Source organism: Lissotriton helveticus, chromosome 3_1 (genome assembly GCF_964261635.1).
Source record: "Lissotriton helveticus chromosome 3_1, aLisHel1.1, whole genome shotgun sequence".
NCBI classification, from domain to species: domain Eukaryota; kingdom Metazoa; phylum Chordata; class Amphibia; order Caudata; family Salamandridae; genus Lissotriton; species Lissotriton helveticus.
The window spans coordinates 713,564,729-713,582,703 of NC_136061.1; the positions used below are offsets into that span (position 1 = coordinate 713,564,729).

General features: G+C 48.9%; 1 protein-coding gene across 2 annotated transcripts in view; it reads left to right on the forward strand.

The window, feature by feature from the left end:
• Positions 1 to 15,018: 15,018 nt before the first annotated feature.
• Positions 15,019 to 17,975, forward strand: part of PRRG4 (proline rich and Gla domain 4) — a 297,426-nt gene continuing 294,469 nt past the window's right edge. The window contains exon 1 of one of the 2 annotated variants that reach the window (XM_078680854.1): positions 15,019 to 15,291. The gene's annotated coding sequence lies outside the window, so the exon portion shown is untranslated. The remainder of the gene's footprint in view (positions 15,292 to 17,975) is intronic. The other variant, XM_078680855.1, reaches the window with a different exon arrangement.

A 17,975-nucleotide genomic window follows, 5' to 3' on the forward strand; every position in this document is an offset into this window, starting at 1 on the left:
CATCAACTCTTTCAAAGAAACCAAGAAAAACAACAAAGATTGTTATGGGAGAATCTCCCCTGAGTGTCCCAAGTTGGCCTACAAGACAAGGATCTCATGTATGACAAGCGCCCAATGATAGTGTGCACTGCTGCTTCAGTGGCCTTGGCTTTGTCTGCTACTTTGTGGCACTTGGTCTTGAGTAAATGTATTTCCATAGCCATTTTCTATTACAGACCTAAGAACCACAATGATCACCATGATGTTCAAGGAGGCAGGCTAAGATGCTCTTTCTTCCAACAATTTGCCGGATGTACCTACCTAAGATGATCCTGTCTAATGGTTTATTGCATGTTGTTGGACCCGGCCCTTTTGGCAGGTTCACCCCGAAACCTTTTGCTTTTTCCTAGCCTGTTTCTGTGACCTGGTGTTGGTGATTTTAGGCCTCTGCGCACTTTTTCACTGTGGTACAGTGTAAAGTGCGTGAGCTCTCTGGGTATGTGTGGTGAGTGACCTACCCTCCCATAGGAATGAATGGGGGATATGTATGCCCATGGTAGTTCCTGATGTGTGGGGAGTGCAGGGTCGAGTTTGATATGTGCGAACTCGTGAGATTGAATGCTGTGCAATGGTATATGTGGCATGATTGTGTCTAGTGTAGAAGTGCCACTTTTAGAAGTTGGCATATTTGTGTAATCTGTGGCTGGCGTGTGATTGGCTGGAGCCTGGCTCCAGGAGTGAGCCTGGGCCTGCTTGTGGATTGACTGTCTGGTTTGAGGGTGACAGGGGCTGCAGAGCCCCCAGGAGGTTGTCTGAGTCAGCCCGTGGATGAAAGGCTGCATCTGCTGCCAGGGAAGTGGGAGGAGATAGCACCCGGGAGTGAATAGGGCTGTGCCTGCCTGACCACAATGCTGGCTCCACCTCCCGCTGGGCGACTGTCACCTCTGCCCTCACACTGAAAGGAGTTCCCTATAACCAGTTGTAGCTGGTTCTCACACTGCCTGCACCCTGCTAGACAAAGGTTTCTCTGTATAAAAAGGGGCTGTGTCCCCTTCCAAAATGTTCTTGTTTCTGACTTGAATCTACCAGGGGCGGGCGCTGCCCAGCCCCTGGATGCCTGGAGGACTTCTGGGGGACCCCTCTGCCTTGCCTGGGCCGATGCGGGGACTTTGCTTTGCCCCTTGGAATCTCTGGGACCTTTGGCAGCATGGAGAAGCTGCATTTCCCTTCAGAGAACTTGTTCTTGCTTTTGCCAGGGCTTATTATAGCCTAAAGCACCTGGAAGCGCTTTGTTTGCTGTTCTAGCACTAGGAGCGCTGTGGGTTGTCATTTAGCGCTGGGAGCGCTTTATTTGTTTTGCAGGTGCCCACCCTGCTTATGGTTGCCCTAGCGAGTGCCCACCTCGCTTATTTGTGATTATATTGTCCCCTGGCAGGTGCCCAGCCTGCCAGGGACCTGGCCGCTATTTTTATACTTTAACTCGAGGGAGCCCACTCCTCGGTTAATTCAGCCCCAGCCTACGAGTGCCTGAAACGGGCCGCCGCGCTGCCCGCGACGACCCGGAAGTGGTTGGCGGGCCGGCCAATTGCAGTTCGGCCCGGCCGGAAGTCCCGCCCCGCAGTCCGGGGAGAGAGAAGAAGATGGCGGCGGCCGCTGTGGGGCTCCCGTGACCGAGAGGGAGCCCCGAGAGAAGGAAGCATTTCGTTCGTTGCCGGTCTCCCGGCAGAAGAAGGAGACCGGAGATGTGCCCAGGAGTTGCTGGCTGGAGGAAGTGATGTGCTCCCGCGGCCCGGGGCTCCCGTAGCTGTGGAGAGCCCCGGGGCCACCAACCTGGAAGCGCGGCCAGCCGAGGAGAAGGAGAGAGGTGTTGCGGGGCCCCGGCGGAGAAGTCCTGCGCCGCCTGCCCCGAGGAGCCCTGCAGAAGGACAGCAGCCCGGTGAGTGGAATCGGGCTGGGGACTCCGGGCGGGTAAAGGTGCGAGTACAGCACTCAGGGCGGCCCCGGATGCCAGTGGGCCGCCCCAGCGTTGTCTAGAGAAGAGGAGGCTCCCGTAGGGGCATGTTTGCTTTAGAGCCGTAAAGGCTCCCACAAGGTCCCCATTGAGTTGCAGAGTCTCCACGAGTGACTGGGGACACCTCCATGTTAGAGCCAGAGAGCTCCAGTTCTGGGGGAAGGTGTTGGGTCAGAGCCTGCGAGGCTCCAACGTGGCGCAGATGTGAATATGAGGACCTGTGTCTTGTCCCCAGTGTTTAAGGGGACCGATTTATTCTTAGAGCCCGTGGGGCTCCAATAGATGGCGCAGATTTGTCCTAAGGAGCCAGTGGACTAAAGGGGCACCGTTGATTGGTCAGAGCCTGTGTGGCTCCAGCATTTGGCCGCAGTGGTTGGTGTCAGAGCCTGTGTGGCTCAAGCAGTGGGTGCAGGTTGCTCCGAAGGGTCAGTGAGGACCCTGTCGCAGTTTTGATTCCCAGCTGCCCAGCAATTAGTGGGCAGCTGCACCGTTTAGGCGCTTGGGATTGTCCTCAGGTGCCCAGCAAGTAGTGGGCACCTGCAACGTTTAGGTTTTGCGCCGGTGGCGCACCCCTGACTGGCGCTGCATGGCAGCGCGCCCTGACATTCTGGACACAGGGCTCTTTAGGCCCTTTATTAGATGGGGGCTGGTATGTGATTTTATTTAGGCGTAATGCGATTATCTATGTGATGGTAATTGCCTAATGTGAGTTTGGTGCAATGTGATATGGTGCTAGGAAATGTAATGCATTTAATATGATTACGCACCTTGATATTACACCTCTGAAGGTTTTTGGGCATCATGTGTTTTTGCGCTATTGAGTTATGTTCTGGCACCTCTGAATGTTTTTATGCATCATGTGTCTTCCTTGATTTTACACCTCTGAATGTTTTTATGCATCATGTGTCTTCCTTGATTTTACACCTCTGAATGTGTTGGTTTATGCATCATGTGTTTTTCCTTCCCTACACCTCTGAATGTTGTGATGCATCATGTGTAATGTGTTCTTGCTTATACCCCCAAGTGTATTTTATTCTTAGGTGGTTGTGTTTTGCCTAGTATAATTATACTAGAGAGGTTATATGTCCATGCGTGATCTAGGCCTATGGTTATTAGTATTGCGTAGTGTGTACCTACCTTTACCAGTAGTTACTGGTTGTGACCTATAATTGTTCTTTTGTGTTACACTTATTCTAAGTTCTAGAAGTGCTATTTCTACTAAGTGCTGATTCTGACAGTGGCCCATGTGGCCCTGTCCTGTACATAATCCCTTGTGAATATTGCCCATGCCAGTTGGCACAATGTACATGTGTGATTTCTATCTGATGTGTTTTGACAAATACAAAAGTTATTTTATATAACCTTGTGTGGAGTTCCTTTTGTGGTGTGCCTAGGATGTTGTTGCTGTTGTGTGCTGGCGCAAATGCTTTACTCATTGCCTCCGAGTTTAGCCTTACTGCTCGTGCCAAGCTACCAAGGGCGTGAGCAGGGGTTATCTTGGCGTGTGACTCCCTTGCCCTGACTAGAATGGTGGTTTCTGCCTGGCTTTGGCGTCAGCCTTAGCCTACCAGAAATAGCCAGTTCTAACACTGTTGGTCAGCGGTGCGGATTTGGACTTGTGTTTGCGCAGTGCCACAGTGACAGCTGACTACACTACAAAACTCTGCATTTTTTAGATAGACACATGTTTGGGATTATTGTTTTTGATTTTGTTTTTCCTCAAGAGTGTCATTTTCAGATGGTGTTCCTGCGCTTTATGTTTAGTGGCAGATGAGAGAAAATGACAGGGCGGACCGCCAGTAGAGGGGGAGGTTCCCATAGATAAGGAATCCCTTGCTGGGTCCAGTGCCCAATCCCTGTTCCTGTCCCTGTGTGGGTAGATGGAAGAGAGGGAGTGTGGAGGAGAAATGACTAGCTCAGGAGGGTGGTTATCGCCTGAGTGTAGTGTGTGTGTCTGGATTCCCCAGTATGGTAGGATCCAGTGGTGGCAGCTTAAATGTGTCCAGTGCGTAAAGTCCCATTCCCAGTTCCCAGAGTATGGTGCCTGGTGCTCAGTAAGAGGGGTACAGGTTGAGAGTCAGGGGCAGTGAGGAACTGTCTCACCAGTCTGGAGGAGGAGTGTGTGGATGAGTGCTGGGTTGAACTGGAGGAGTTGGTGTGAGTTTTTTTTTAAAGGAGCTTGCATAGGAGGTGTATCTCTGGTGGTGTGCAGGAGGTCCTGCAGAGGCACTGGACAAGAAGGTGGATGTCTGGCGGTGTGCTAGATGTCTTGCAGAGGCATTAGGGAGTGATTCTAAAAGTAGTGGCTTGTGTATCTGATGATCCTGTGTAGGGGAAGAGGTTCATGTGTAGCCCAGCTAGGTCCCAGTAGGATGGTAGGGGTGTAGTGGCTCACGCCCTGTCTCAGTGGAGGCGGAGTGAGTGTGGGACGGTGTGTCCCATGTTGGCCCGAAACCCTATCTCAGGGCCTGGAGGGTTCCCTAAGGGAGCGACAGGTCAGGGGCCTAGGCTGTACATACAGGTCATTTGAGGAGGATCTTCCTGTGTCAGAGGACGAGGAGTGTCTGTAACCAAAACTCCGGCGGTCCTGGTGTTGAAGGGTACCGCTCCTAAGTGGAGTGTGCAGAACTCTGGAAGGGGGTGCAGAGGGACGGTGTACTTCTGACCCCGGTGCAACCTGAGGGTTTAGATCCTAGGTTGGGAGATTAGGAAACTTCCAGGTCAAGAAGGATTCTCTGCCAAAGTAGATCAGCTGAAGAGATTGAGGGGGCTGCCCTTGCTGTGTGTTCTGGGGCCCACCTGCAGTTTGTTGTTTCCACTAAGGTAGAGGAAAGGGGTCTTTGCTGTGTGCTGTGTCCCCCCACCTGCTTGAAGAGGGACTGTGCTGTGTGCTTTGTACCTCAGAAGTGAAATAGTTTCCAGGTGGTAGACCAGTGATGGAGTGAGGTCCTGATCTGGTAGGAGAATTGTGTTCTGGTGAGTGCTTCCCTGTGAGGGTGCGGAAACCCCAGAAGTAGAGGTAGGGTGGGGCATTCTTGCCCGTGACCTCTGGTCAGCCGGAGGGTATGGTCCCTGGGTTGAAGGATCAGTGGTAGTTGTAGCTACACTGAGAGAGAGAGTGGAGAATGGCTATTGTGTGCCAGGGGTTACTGCCCCCCACTCTGTGGAGTGGTTAGGACTTGTGACATTTGGATGGCCTAGGGCCTGGTCCTGACCGTGGATGACTAGAGAGTACCAGTGGGGTATCCTAGTTGTGCCAGAGAGCTTTTGTTGAGAGAGATCCATGTGTGTTTAGAGTAACCCTGGGCGTAGTGGGCGTAGTGGGGCTTCGCGGAGCTACGTGAAGTGGGCGAGAAACTACGCCCACCTCCGCACTCCGCGTAGCCCCACTACGCACCGCAGGCCTCCCTCCCGCCCTCCCTAAATACTTTAAATTAAAAGTGGAAAAGAATTAAAAGGCACTTACCTTGCCCGCCGCTGCCCGCCGCGTCCCCGGGGCTCGCTATCTTCATGGCTGCCGTCTTGTGTACTAATGCGCATGCGCGGGCGACCGCGCATGCGCATTTCTCGTGAGAAATGCGCATGCGCGGCCGCTCGCGCATGCGCATTAGATACACAAGACGGAAGCAATGAAGATAGCGAGCCCCGGGGACGCGGCAGGCAGCGGCGGGCAAGGTAAGTGCCTTTTAATTCTTTTACACTATTAATTTAAAGTATTTAGGGAGGGCGGGAGGGAGGCGGGTGGCGGCCAGCTACGCTCCGTCTGCGGAGCGTGCGTAGTGCCGGATTCTACGCCTGCTACGCAAAATGCGTAGAAGCCGGCACTACGCACACTCCGTGCACGGAGCGTAGCCGCCCGCCCAGGGTTAGTTCAGAGTGATGAAAACCCGGAGGGTGTCCCTGCCGTGCTGGCCCGTGTCCGTGTTATGTCGACCAAAGCAAGGAAGCCCATCAGTGGAGTGATTGGTCTACCCTGCGTTTTGGCTGGAAGGGGGTTGTGTTGGACCCGGCCCTTTTGGCAGGTTCATTCCGAAACTTTTTGCTTTTTCCTAGCCTGTTTCTGTGACCTGGTGTTGGTGATTTTAGGCCTCTGTGCACTTTTTCACTGTGGTACAGTGTAAATTGCGTGAGCTCTCTGGGTATGTGTGGTGAGTGACCTGCCCTCTCATAGGAATGAATGGGGGATATGTATGCCCATGGTAGTTCCTGATGTGTGGGGAGTGCAGGGTCGAGTTTGGTATGTGCGAACTCGTGAGATTGAATGCTGCGCAATGGTATATGTGGCATGATTGTGTCTAGTGTAGAAGTGCCACTTTTAGAAGTTGGCATATTTGTGTAATCTGTGCCTGGCGTGTGATTGGCTGGAGCCTGGCTCCAGGAGTGAGCCTGGGCCTGCTTGTGGATTGACTGTATGGTTTGAGGGTGACAGGGGCTGCAGAGCCCCCAGGAGGTTGTCTGAGTCAGCCCGTGGATGAAAGGCTGCATCTGCTGCCAGGGAAGTGGGAGGAGATAGCACCTGGGAGTGAATAGGGCTGTGCCTGCCTGACCACAATGCTGGCTCCACCTCCCACTGGGCGACTGTCACCTCTGCCCTCACACTGAAAGGAGTTCCCTATAACCAGTTCTAGCTGGTTCTCACAATGCCTGCACCCTGCTAGACAAAGGATTTCTCTGTATAAAAAGGGGCTTTGTCCCCTTCCAAAATGTTCTTGTTTCTGACTTGAATCTACCAGGGGCGGGCGCTGCCCAGCCCCTGGATGCCTGGAGGACTTCTGGGGGACCCCTTTGCCTTGCCTGGGCTGATGGGGGGACTTTGCTTTGCCCCTTGGAATCTCTGGGACCTTTGGCAGCATAGAGAAGCTGCATTTTCCTTCAGAGAACTTGTTCTTGCTTTTGCCAGGGCTTATTATAGCCTAAAGCGCCTGGAAGCACTTTGTTTGCTGTTCTAGCACTAGGAGCGCTGTGGATTGTCATTTAGCGCTGGGAGCGCTTTATTTGCTTTGCAGGTGCCCACCCTGCTTATGGTTGCCCTAGCGAGTGCCCACCTCGCTTATTTGTGATTATATTGTCCCCTGGCAGGTGCCCACCCTTCCAGGGATCTGGCCGCTATTTTTATACTTTAACTCGAGGGAGCCCACTCCTCGGTTAATTCAGCCCCAGCCTATAAGTGCCTGAAACGGGCCGCCGCGCTGCCCGCGACGACCCGGAAGTGGTTGGCTGGCCGGCCAATTGCAGTGCGGCCCGGCCGGAAGTCCCGCCCCGCAGTCCGGGGAGAGAGAAGAAGATGGCGGCGGCCGCTGTGGGGCTCCCGTGACCAAGAGGGAGCCCCGAGAGAAGGAAGCATTTCGTTTGTTGCCGGTCTCCCGGCAGAAGATGGAGACCGGAGATGTGCCCATGAGTTGCTGGCTGGAGGAAGTGATGTGCTCTCGCGGCCCGGGGCTCCCGTAGCTGTGGAGAGCCCCGGGGCCGCCGACCTGGAAGCGCGGCCAGCCGAGGAGAAGGAGAGAGGTGTTGCGGGGCCCCGGCGGAGAAGTCCTGCGCCGCCTGCCCCGAGGAGCCCCGCAGAAGGACAGCAGCCCGGTGAGTGGAATCGTGCTGGGGACTCCGGGCGGGTGAAGGTGCGAGTACAGCACTCAGGGCGGCCCCGGATGGCAGTGGGCCGCCCCAACGTTGTCTAGAGCCCAGGAGGCTCCCGTAGGGGCATGTTTGCTTTAGAGCCGTAAAGGCTCCCACGAGGTACCCATTGAGTTGCAGAGTCTCCACGAGTGACTGGGGACACCTCCATGTTAGAGCCAGAGAGCTCCAGTTCTGGGGGCATGTGTTGGGTCAGAGCCTGCGAGGCTCCAACGTGGCGCAGATGTGATTATGAGGACCTGTGTCTTGTCCCCAGTGTTTAAGGGGACCGATTTATTCTTAGAGCCCGTGGGGCTCCAATAGATGGCGCAGATTTGTCCTAAGGAGCCAGAGGGCTAAAGGGGCACCGTTGATTGTCCAGAGCCTGTGTGGCTCCAGCATTTGGCCGCAGTGGTTGGTGTCAGAGCCTGTGTGGCTCCAGCAGTGGGCGCAGGTTGCTCCGAAGGGTCAGTGAGGACCCTGTCGCAGTTTTGATTCCCAGCTGCCCAGCAATTAGTGGGCAGCTGCACCGTTTAGGCGCTTGGGATTGTCCTCAGGTGCCCAGCAAGTAGTGGGCACCTGCAACGTTTAGGTTTTGCACCGGTGGCGCACCCCTGACTGGCGCTGCATGGCAGCGCGACCTGACATTCTGAACACAGGGCTCTTTAGGCCCTTTATTAGATGGGGGCTGGTATGTGATCTTATTTAGGGGCAATGCGATTATCTATGTGATGGTAATTGCCTAATGTGAGTTTGGTGCAAAGTGATATGGTGCTAGGAAATGTAATGCATTTAATATGATTACGCACCTTGATATTACACCTCTGAAGGTTTTTGGGCATCATGTGTTTTTGCGCTATTGAGTTATGTTCTGGCACCTCTGAATGTTTTTATGCATCATGTGTCTTCCTTGATTTTACACCTCTGAATGTTTTTATGCATCATGTGTCTTCCTTGATTTTACACCTCTGAATGTGTTGGTTTATGCATCATGTGTTTTTCCTTCCCTACACCTCTGAATGTTGTGATGCATCATGTGTAATGTGTTCTTACTTATACCCCCAAGTGTATTTTATTCTTAGGTGGTTGTGTTTCGCCTAGTATAGTTATACTAGAGAGGTTATGTGTCCATGCGTGATCTAGGCCTATGGTTATTAGTATTGCGTAGTGTGTACCTACCTTTACCAGTAGTTACTGGTTGTGACCTATAATTGTCCTTTTGTGTTACACTTATTCTAAGTTCTAGAAGTGCTATTTCTACTAAGTGCTGATTCTGACAGTGGCCCATGTGGCCCTGTCCTGTACATAATCCCTTGTGAATATTGCCCGTGCCAGTTGGCACAATGTACATGTATGATTTCTATCTGATGTGTTTTGACAAATACAAAAGTTATTTTATACAACCTTGTGTGGAGTTCCTTTTGTGGTGTGCCTAGGATGTTGTTGCTGTTGTGTGCTGGCGCAAATGCTTTACACATTGCCTCCGAGTTTAGCCTTACTGCTCGTGCCAAGCTACCAAGGGGGTGAGCAGGGGTTATCTTGGCGTGTGACTCCCTTGCCCTGACTAGAATGGTGGTTTCTGCCTGGCTTTGGCGTCAGCCTTAGCCTACCAGAAATAGCCAGTTCTAACACATGCCCTTTAGGACTGTGTTGCTTGACATGGTTTATGTTTCACCATTCGAGGCCCTATAGTGTTCTTAATTTTCGAGGGAGAACTATTTGATATATTTCAATCGCCCAGCCAGGCATAACACAGGAGGTAATGCCACGGGGAGAGCTGTCTTGTAGGGCCGGACTGAAAACACAAACCAGCCTTGGCAATTAAGTGGGAGCGGCCAGCGGGGAGAGGGTGGGAGAGGGTGTTGGGCTGCTGCTGCTTTTGTTGAACAGGGCCGATATTGCAGCACCACTGCAAGACCGCCCCCACATGTTCAAAACCAGCTCCCACCATTCCAGCCCACCGGGAAAACACCTGGTGCCCATTACGGCCAGTCAGGCCCTGTTGTCTTGTGTGTTCTGCTTACAAAGGTACAGTGCTACCAGGCAGCTGAACACAGACTCCAGGCCCACAATTGCCTAAATGCACCAGAACAGTCATATCTCCCAGCAGGTGCACAGGTTCTGTTCCCAAGGCAGAATCGCCAAAAGGATTTTGGCTAGTATCTTATCAAGCTGGGGACTCCTTCTAACACCCCAGGGCAGCCATGGCAAAGGGCTGTTAAAAGATTAATACTTCCCCCATCCTCTGTCGGGCATCAGTGTACACCTCTGGAGCTGGACTTACCCATGCTCACAGTACCTGTGCTAATTTTTCAGGCCCATTCCTGGTTATTGGCCCTGGGTTGGGCAATGCTTCAGAGACCATACTTCAGGAGCTCATATCCACATCAGACTACAGATTATAAATGCCAGACTCACATTTGCTCCCATGCAGCTTCAAACAGCAGGTATAGTTTGCTGGTCTTGGGCACCATTTTGTTTGTATTTAGCGTTCTCTGACGGCCAGCAGTCTTCCTTTGGCTACACGTGACCTCCAATGTGTCTCCCAGGCCAACACTAGCTACAGGATCACAGCTCTAAACAAAGGCTGTGTTTCTCAGTCACCAATGACATTATCGTCAAAGTATATTGGATGACTTGCAGGGGCACTAGATCTAAATGAGTCATCTGCTAGACACCTCCCAGCCAGTCATGCTCCCCCAAAAATCCTTATAACGTGAGCCATATCTTACAGTTATTCAGTTGATGAGATAAGACAACACTTTAAAGAATCTTAATTTTCCATCATTGAGAATTAAACAAAAAACATATTATTGACCAGTTGAAGAACAAACTCCATATCTGTTTTTGAAATAGAGTATGAACCATAGTAACTTCAGATTGAACAGTTCACCAAAAACACCATAAAATGTAGTGTATTTTCTCCATGCTCCTGGGCTAGATGGACAGACAGTTCAATAATATTCCTTTAACATGATAAAGCACAAGCAAGGCTGAAGGCGTATGGAGTGCTGTACAAAATTACACAACGATGCAGTCATGCATTACCCTAAAAAGGCAATAAAAAGCAAAGCAGCAAGCTCTGGCTGATAACTGTTGTAAACTAGGGTGATTCAAGCAAATACATAACAAAGAAATTAGATTGAAAGATATGCAAAGGCCATCAGGATCTCAGCAGTCAATACGTTCTGGTATGGAGCACCTGAACAGGAATTTCTTGCTGGAACAGAAGGAAGTGTTTGGTATTTTGTGTGCCTGTGGTATTTTAATCTGTGGTGGCACTGGCCAGAACAGATTTGTTGTGACAGATATAGTTGATTTTTTGCAAGCGCAATAAGATGATGGACAGAGGTCTGAAACTTTTCAGACAGTCATCCACAGTCACTATAAGTTCTAGGTTAAATCCATCATCGTTATTTAGCTCACTGCGCCACCCCAGTTCAGACCCAGCCATATGCAAATCAGTCTTGACCCTGTTCCTCACGGGAACAGTCTAGTGCGAACTGCCAAGCCAGATCTTCCCTGGACCGGAAACAAGCATCCTGGCACAAGTTTCGGGGTAACACCTCTCATCAGCCAGGCTTGCTTGAATTGACTGGCAAAGTGAGCAAGTCACCCACGTCTGGGCATACCCTGCCAACTTAGGGCGAACAATGCAAACACAATAAGATGATGGATGGAGTGCTGAAACCATTCAGACACTCACCTCCAGTCGCTATTAGATCTGGGTTGAATCCAGCATCCTTATTTAGCTCACTTCACCACCGGGTTCAGACCCAGCCATATGCAAACTGGGGTGGCTTAGTGAGCAGAAGAATGACGGTGGATTAAACCCAGATCTGTGACTGAGGGTGAGTGTCTGAAAAGTTTCAGTGTTCCGTCCATCATCTTCTTGTGTTTGCTATAGTTGATTTTTGTTTATGAAAGCTGATGATAGTACTTGAGTTTGTTGGGGGTAAAGGTCGCTGTGCATGATAATTGCACCAAATTACACCATAAAATGTTTTTTTGTAGCTGCTGGTGGAACTTCAATAAATAATAGCTTGCACAAACAATTTAAATGCGGCAAACAGCTTTTCCAGTTGATAAATTCGATGGGAGAACAGGACGAGTACTTATTAAATTCCACAGGTATAAAAGATAGGCCCCGTTATTGTCTATTACTTTAAAAAGCAAGAACTTACCTACAACTGATGTTTAAAAAGTCTGTCATTTATTACTAAATATTTAAATAAACTAATGTTTAAAATGAAAGCACTGAACGTTTAAGTTGCATCTGATTTGTGTTTTATTTTTTCTTAGAAGCCGTGAAGGTGCTTAATAGATGTTTGCTTTTAATGGGAGAAGGTCAAATCAACTGACTTGATTTTTGAGGTGACGGTACTGGAATAATGATCTTAGCAAAATGAATGCTTAAGGGGGTATTTTTGTTATTTCCTGGAAAAATAAATGTACTGGTGTAAGATTTTATTGGCCCTTCTGTCTCTTTATTAATTATTTTAATATTTACGTAGAGAAGACAGAGGTATGTTGTTGCTTCTTGAACTTGGTGGTCTGAAGACAAAGCCTGGGGTTAAAAGGTGGAGATCAACTTTCTGCCTCTCCAGGTTGTGCCAGTGGACATTTGTGTCAATGAAAACTCTGAAGCAGCTGAAAGGCAGCATATCATCCTTGCATACAAAGCATATAAAATACAAAGTCGCTGTTTTATCAGAGTATCTTGTGTCTCTGTCTTCAAATGCTACTTCGTTCTAGGTATTTCTCTTCTTTTTAATTTGCTTCCCTGAATGCTTTTCTCTTTGCATATTCTTCTATCTCCTGGGGGCAGATTTTCTAAAAAGTCACGCACTGCAGGCAGCAGCAAACAATGCTGGGCTGCAGTGTGTGACTGGGGTAGCAGGAGAGCGCCATATCTACAGATATATGGCTCTCTCCTCCTCTCTCCCTACCGCCGGTGCTGATTATAGCTGCCCTGCTCCAGGCAAAGCCATAGCGCTAAGGTGCGTGCCTGAGTATCGCATAGATTGACCCTTCCCGTACAAAATGCTATGCCTAGACAACAGACCCTGCTCCAGGAATTTATATTTGGGTGGGCCATGGATGCATTTGGGGGGGCCACCGCAGGCCCGATTTGTTGCTTATATGTCTAACCAGGCCTGCTTCAGGGCCCTCCTTATCTCTCCTTAGTCTTACAAGGGCCCAGTAAAACGCATTATTTTCTTTTCAAATCTCTTTCTAAATGGTATAACTCTCAAAAAGTGTTTTTTTCCAAGTAATATCCCCTTGATGGGAAGAGGAGGTTTCTGAGGTGGGAGTATCAGGCAAGTGACACTTCTCGGGCTCTCCCTCATGACCACCTCCTCAGATCCCCTCACTGCCGCCCTCCTCCAGTGCCCCTCATCTCTCCGTAGCCCCCTTCCTCCCTATTGACCTCCTTCTCGGACTCCCCCACTATCACCCTCCAACAGCGCTCGTCATCTCTCCGTAGCACTCTCTCTTATGCATTTCATTTGTTGTATAGTGCTACTCATATCAATGTAGGGTGTCACAGTACTTTACATTACACACACATTATACAGACTACAGAGACAATCAAGCATGCACGTATTTAAATCAGGCCCGGTTCTAGTGGGTGGGCCGGGTTGGCCAGGTATTTTTTACCATCAAATCCATAGGAATGAATGGGCATTACCGGTCGGTATTTACCGAATCGGTAAATACCGAATTTTACCGATTCGGAAAAAAAACATCTGGATTGTCCTACATCTCCCCCCTTCATATTTACCGACTCTTAAATACCGAATCGGTAAAATTCGGTATTTAAGAGTCGGTAAATATTATTTACCTACATCTAGCCCCAAATCCTCTTCAAGCATGCTGCCCACCAGTATGGATGACATGTGATACCTACACCTTGTAATCCTCATTGGCTTATGTGACATTCCCTATAGACTGATTTACATATGTGTATGATTAATTGTCTCTGCATGATGTAAGTACTGTGACACCCTGCACTATGAGTAGCGCTATACAACAAATTAAATCGAATATGAGAGAGGGGCTACAGAGAGATGATGGACACTGTTGGAGGGTGACAATTAGGGAATCCGAGAAGGAGGTCATGGGGGGCTACGGAAAGATGAAGTGCACTGTTGGAGGGTGGTAGTGAGGAAGTCTGAGGAGGAGGTGATGAGGGGGAAAGGCTATGGAGTGATGAGGGGCACTGGTGCAGGGTGGCAGTGAGGTAATCCGAGGAGGAGGTCAATAGGGGGAGAGGCTATGGAGCTATGAGGGGCACTGGTGGAGGGTGGCAGTGAGGGAATCTGAGGAGTATGTCATGGGGGGCTATGGAGAGATTAAGTGAACTGTTGGAAGGTGGTAGTGAGGGAGTCTGAGGAGGAGGTGATGTGGGGGATGGACTATGGAGAGATTGTGAGGGGCACTGTTGGAGGGTGGCAGTGAAGGCATGCGAGGGGGAGGGGCTTTGGGGCGATGAGGGTCACTGTTGGAGGGTGGCAGTGAGGGAATCCGAGAAGGAGGTCATTTGGGAGGGGCTACGGATGGATGAGGGACACTGTTGGAGGATGGCAATGAGGGAATCCACGGAGGAGGTCAATGGGGGAGAGGCTATGGGGCGATGAGGGGCACTGGTGGAGGGTGGCAATGAGGGAATCCAAGGAGGAGGTCATAGGAGGAGGGCCTTTTGAGAGAGGAGGGTGCAGTTGGAGGGTGGTACTGAGGGGATTAGAGGACGAAGTCATGAGGGGGAGGGGCTTTGGAGAGATGAAGGGCGCTGTTGGAGGTTAGCAGTGAGGGAATCCGAGGAGGAGGTCATTGGGGTAGTTTGGGAGATACGGAGAGATGAATGACACTGGTGGAGGGTGGTAGTGAGGGAGTCTGAGGAGGAGGTCGTGAGATGGAGGGGCTACAGAGAGATGGAGTGCACTGTTGGAGGATGGTAGTAAAGGTATCTACAGAGAAAGAGGTTAGTGGTGGGGCCCCAATAAATAACTCTCCACATGCTCTGTATACACTCAGAAGCAATACTTGTATCTTGGTGACTTTTTGCAAGTAACATGTAATCTATGGCTTGTAGCTACCTCCAGAAGCGACAAATTGGGCCGGTAGTGGCCCACCCGAAAGCACCCTTGGCCCACCAACCAAATAAAAATTCCTGGAGCCGGGCCTGATGTAAATGAGCCTACTGCGAATGTCACATACACCAATGAGGATTACAAGGTGTAGGAATCGTGGCATAGTTTGAAGAGCTGAAAATACGTTACTACTTGACCTGTACATTAAACAATCAAAATACCGTCACATATCCTGTCGTAAGGAGGCATGCTGCTGCAGGTAAGGAAGCGGCAGGTCGTGTCTGGGCAGGCCTCTCAGTACGTCACCTAACGTCCTAGGACCCCGCCCATCTTTTCAAGGAAGAGCAGGAAGCGCCAGATGTGAAGTCACCTGTGCGCACTGCCCGAGCCCGCCTTCAGAAGCGCTTTGAAGACGCACTGCAGCCGCAGGGACGAGCGCTAGGGTCCGTGACGCCACGGGCCGTGACTTCGTCCCCTTCCATCGAGACAGGAGGCTGTTCACTGGAGCGCTCCCCTGTACCAGGAGTTTGCTGTCCCAGAATGTGTTTTGCGGCCAAGTCCGATGAGTCTTTTGAAGGGTGAGACTTTGCTCAGGTAAGTCACAGAGAGAAATGTCAAACGTTTCTCTGAACTGCTGACATGGGAATACAGGGCTTTCTTACAGGGGACACCTCAAGTTCAATATATTTTGTTTACGATTTTGTCGATGTTTCCGTTTCGACATTTCTGGCTAGGATGGCTCGGAGTTCATCCCTCTATTGAAATGAGGAGAGCGAGTGAAACGAAAGCAGAGTACGGTTGTCCGTGTGTTGTGTTATTTTATGCAGTGTTGTCAACATCAGTATAGAACCCATCCCTATAGTGTGGCCTGGTAGCGCTGTAAAATACGGTAGTCAATAGCGTTCAACGTAACTAATGCACGAATTAAGACAGAGAACAAGAAACTGTCCTGTTTCTTGTTCTCTGTCTTAATTCGTGCAATACAACTGAACAAAACCTCTCGCGGCTGAGAAGCGAGATATTATGTGCCTTGTGTAATGAGTCATAGAAGACAAAGGAAATGAGCATTTATGTCTAATGATGACGTTTTCATCTGATAATACTTTTCGCCTAGCCACAAAAGGTGTTAACCACATTTAACATCCCAATTCGCCACAATAACATATTTTAATATGAAATGTATTCTAGCTAAGGTGGCTGAGTAAACATTCTATTCAACCATCCATAGCTTGTGATAAACATAGGGCTTAGTACCAAATCACAACATTAATTAAATAGGGAAGAACATTTCTAACCCGAAGCGCCGGAGAGTGTATACAACATATGCACACAGTTGCCTTTGGGCATTAGCAGGTGTGAGTAGTTCATGCACTCGTGATTTTTTATTTTCATTATGGTTCTTATAGTTTTGCTTTCTTATTATGGACGCAAGACTACAAGTACACGAACACCATGAAAAGAAATTGTCAGCATGAACTGCTGACAGCTGGCCAGGGACAACCTTAGATGTCTGTGGTTGTTCAGGATTTTCATGGTGTTTCTAATATATATATAGATGTTAACTATAGTTGTGGAGGAAAACTTTGCAACTAATATGTAGTTATTTATTTATTTACTTAACTAGTATTTCAATTATTTTTTGAGTTTTCCAAACAGAAAAAGAACCAATAATAAACCGCACATAGATCTCATAACATAAACTTAACGTGCATATAGCATACAAGAAAAAAAGATATTAACCAATAATCAGAAATAAATCAAAATTAAAAGAGGAAAACAGAAAACAAATATACAAACGTAATCAAGTGTATAAGAAAACAATCATCTCATCAAGGGTAGCAGATATATCAACATACACTGATATTAACATATACAAAATATCTCTGGTAAGTATAAGGCTAAATATAATACATGAATAAGCAAATTCAAGATTGTTGAAGATCATGAAAAGGGCCTCAAATATAATCAAACTGATGTAAATTATCGTTTAACTTATAAATCATTTTCTCAAACTAAGCCACATCAAACATATCTTTCAACCAAGAATGAAGCTTGGAGCTAATATCTGTCTTCCAAAAATGTAATATATTAATTTTGGCAAGGCTAAGAGCTGTGAAAAGTCACTTGAAGGTAGTGGGAGAGGTGTGGCGCCGCGGCCAGGGCGACTGACGCTGGAATCTGGGGATCGCGGTTCGATCCCCGGCTCTGGTGGCAGGTTAGCCCAGCACCATGCGACTCTGGGCAATAGCTTGCTTAATCTTCCCGACGGCCCCCAGCGCCTAGAGACCCTAACGGGTGATTGTGCGCTATACAAATGTGGATTATTATGAATGGGTATGGAGAACAAGCCCGAAACATCATGCAGAAGTGATAACCATTCTGTTAAGGAGAGTTGAATGGGGGAGTATTTCTAGAAATAGTTTTCAATTTGGGACCAGAAAGGATGTATGTTTGAGTATTCCCCTAATATATGTACTATAAAGGAAGACATTAATAAGGGGTCTCGGGTCACAGGAACATTTTGGGGGTGCTCAGTTGGAATGTAGCTGGGATAAGGTTCCTGCTGGCCGTCGACCAGGTTGTTGCCTTATGCATGTCTTGTAGGGTAGTGTGCCTTCAGGAGACTTGAGATACTGAGGGGAGCTCATTTATAGATGGGTTCATGGCATTCCGAGTTAATGCGGTCGCCCCTTTACATGGTAGACCTAAAGGGGGCATTGCAACTTTTGTGAGTCTAGGGTTGTGTTGTGATATGGAGGTAGTAGTTTTTGACTCAAGGAATGTATTGGGGTTTATTTTATCTTTTCTTCATAGAGTTAGAGTCCTGGCGATTAACATTTATAACTCTTCTTCATCTGAGGCTAAGTTGGAAGATGAGGTAAGGAACTTTTGGTCTGTGACCCTACGAGTCTGGAACGTTTTGCCCATTATTATAGTAGTAGGTGATTTTAATATACCTCCTTGCGCCTCATGTAGTCCTAACTGGTGAGTATCTATTCAATTAATGGCTGCAGAGCGGACTCACTTTAGTCACACTTATCAGGGTGATGCTTTAAATGAATTGTTAGCTGAATTTGATCCTATAAATCTCCTGACCAAGGAAGCCCATGATTCCCTGATGTAGTCCCTCCATTTAAGGGTAGAGGCAGTGATTCACCAATTGATTTTATTTTTGTGCATGCTTGATTTGGCCTTTCTCTTACCACGTTTAGGGCCGAGTGAAATATTATTAGTGATCATAACCCTCTTATAGCTGAATTTGGTTGGCATGATTTCCA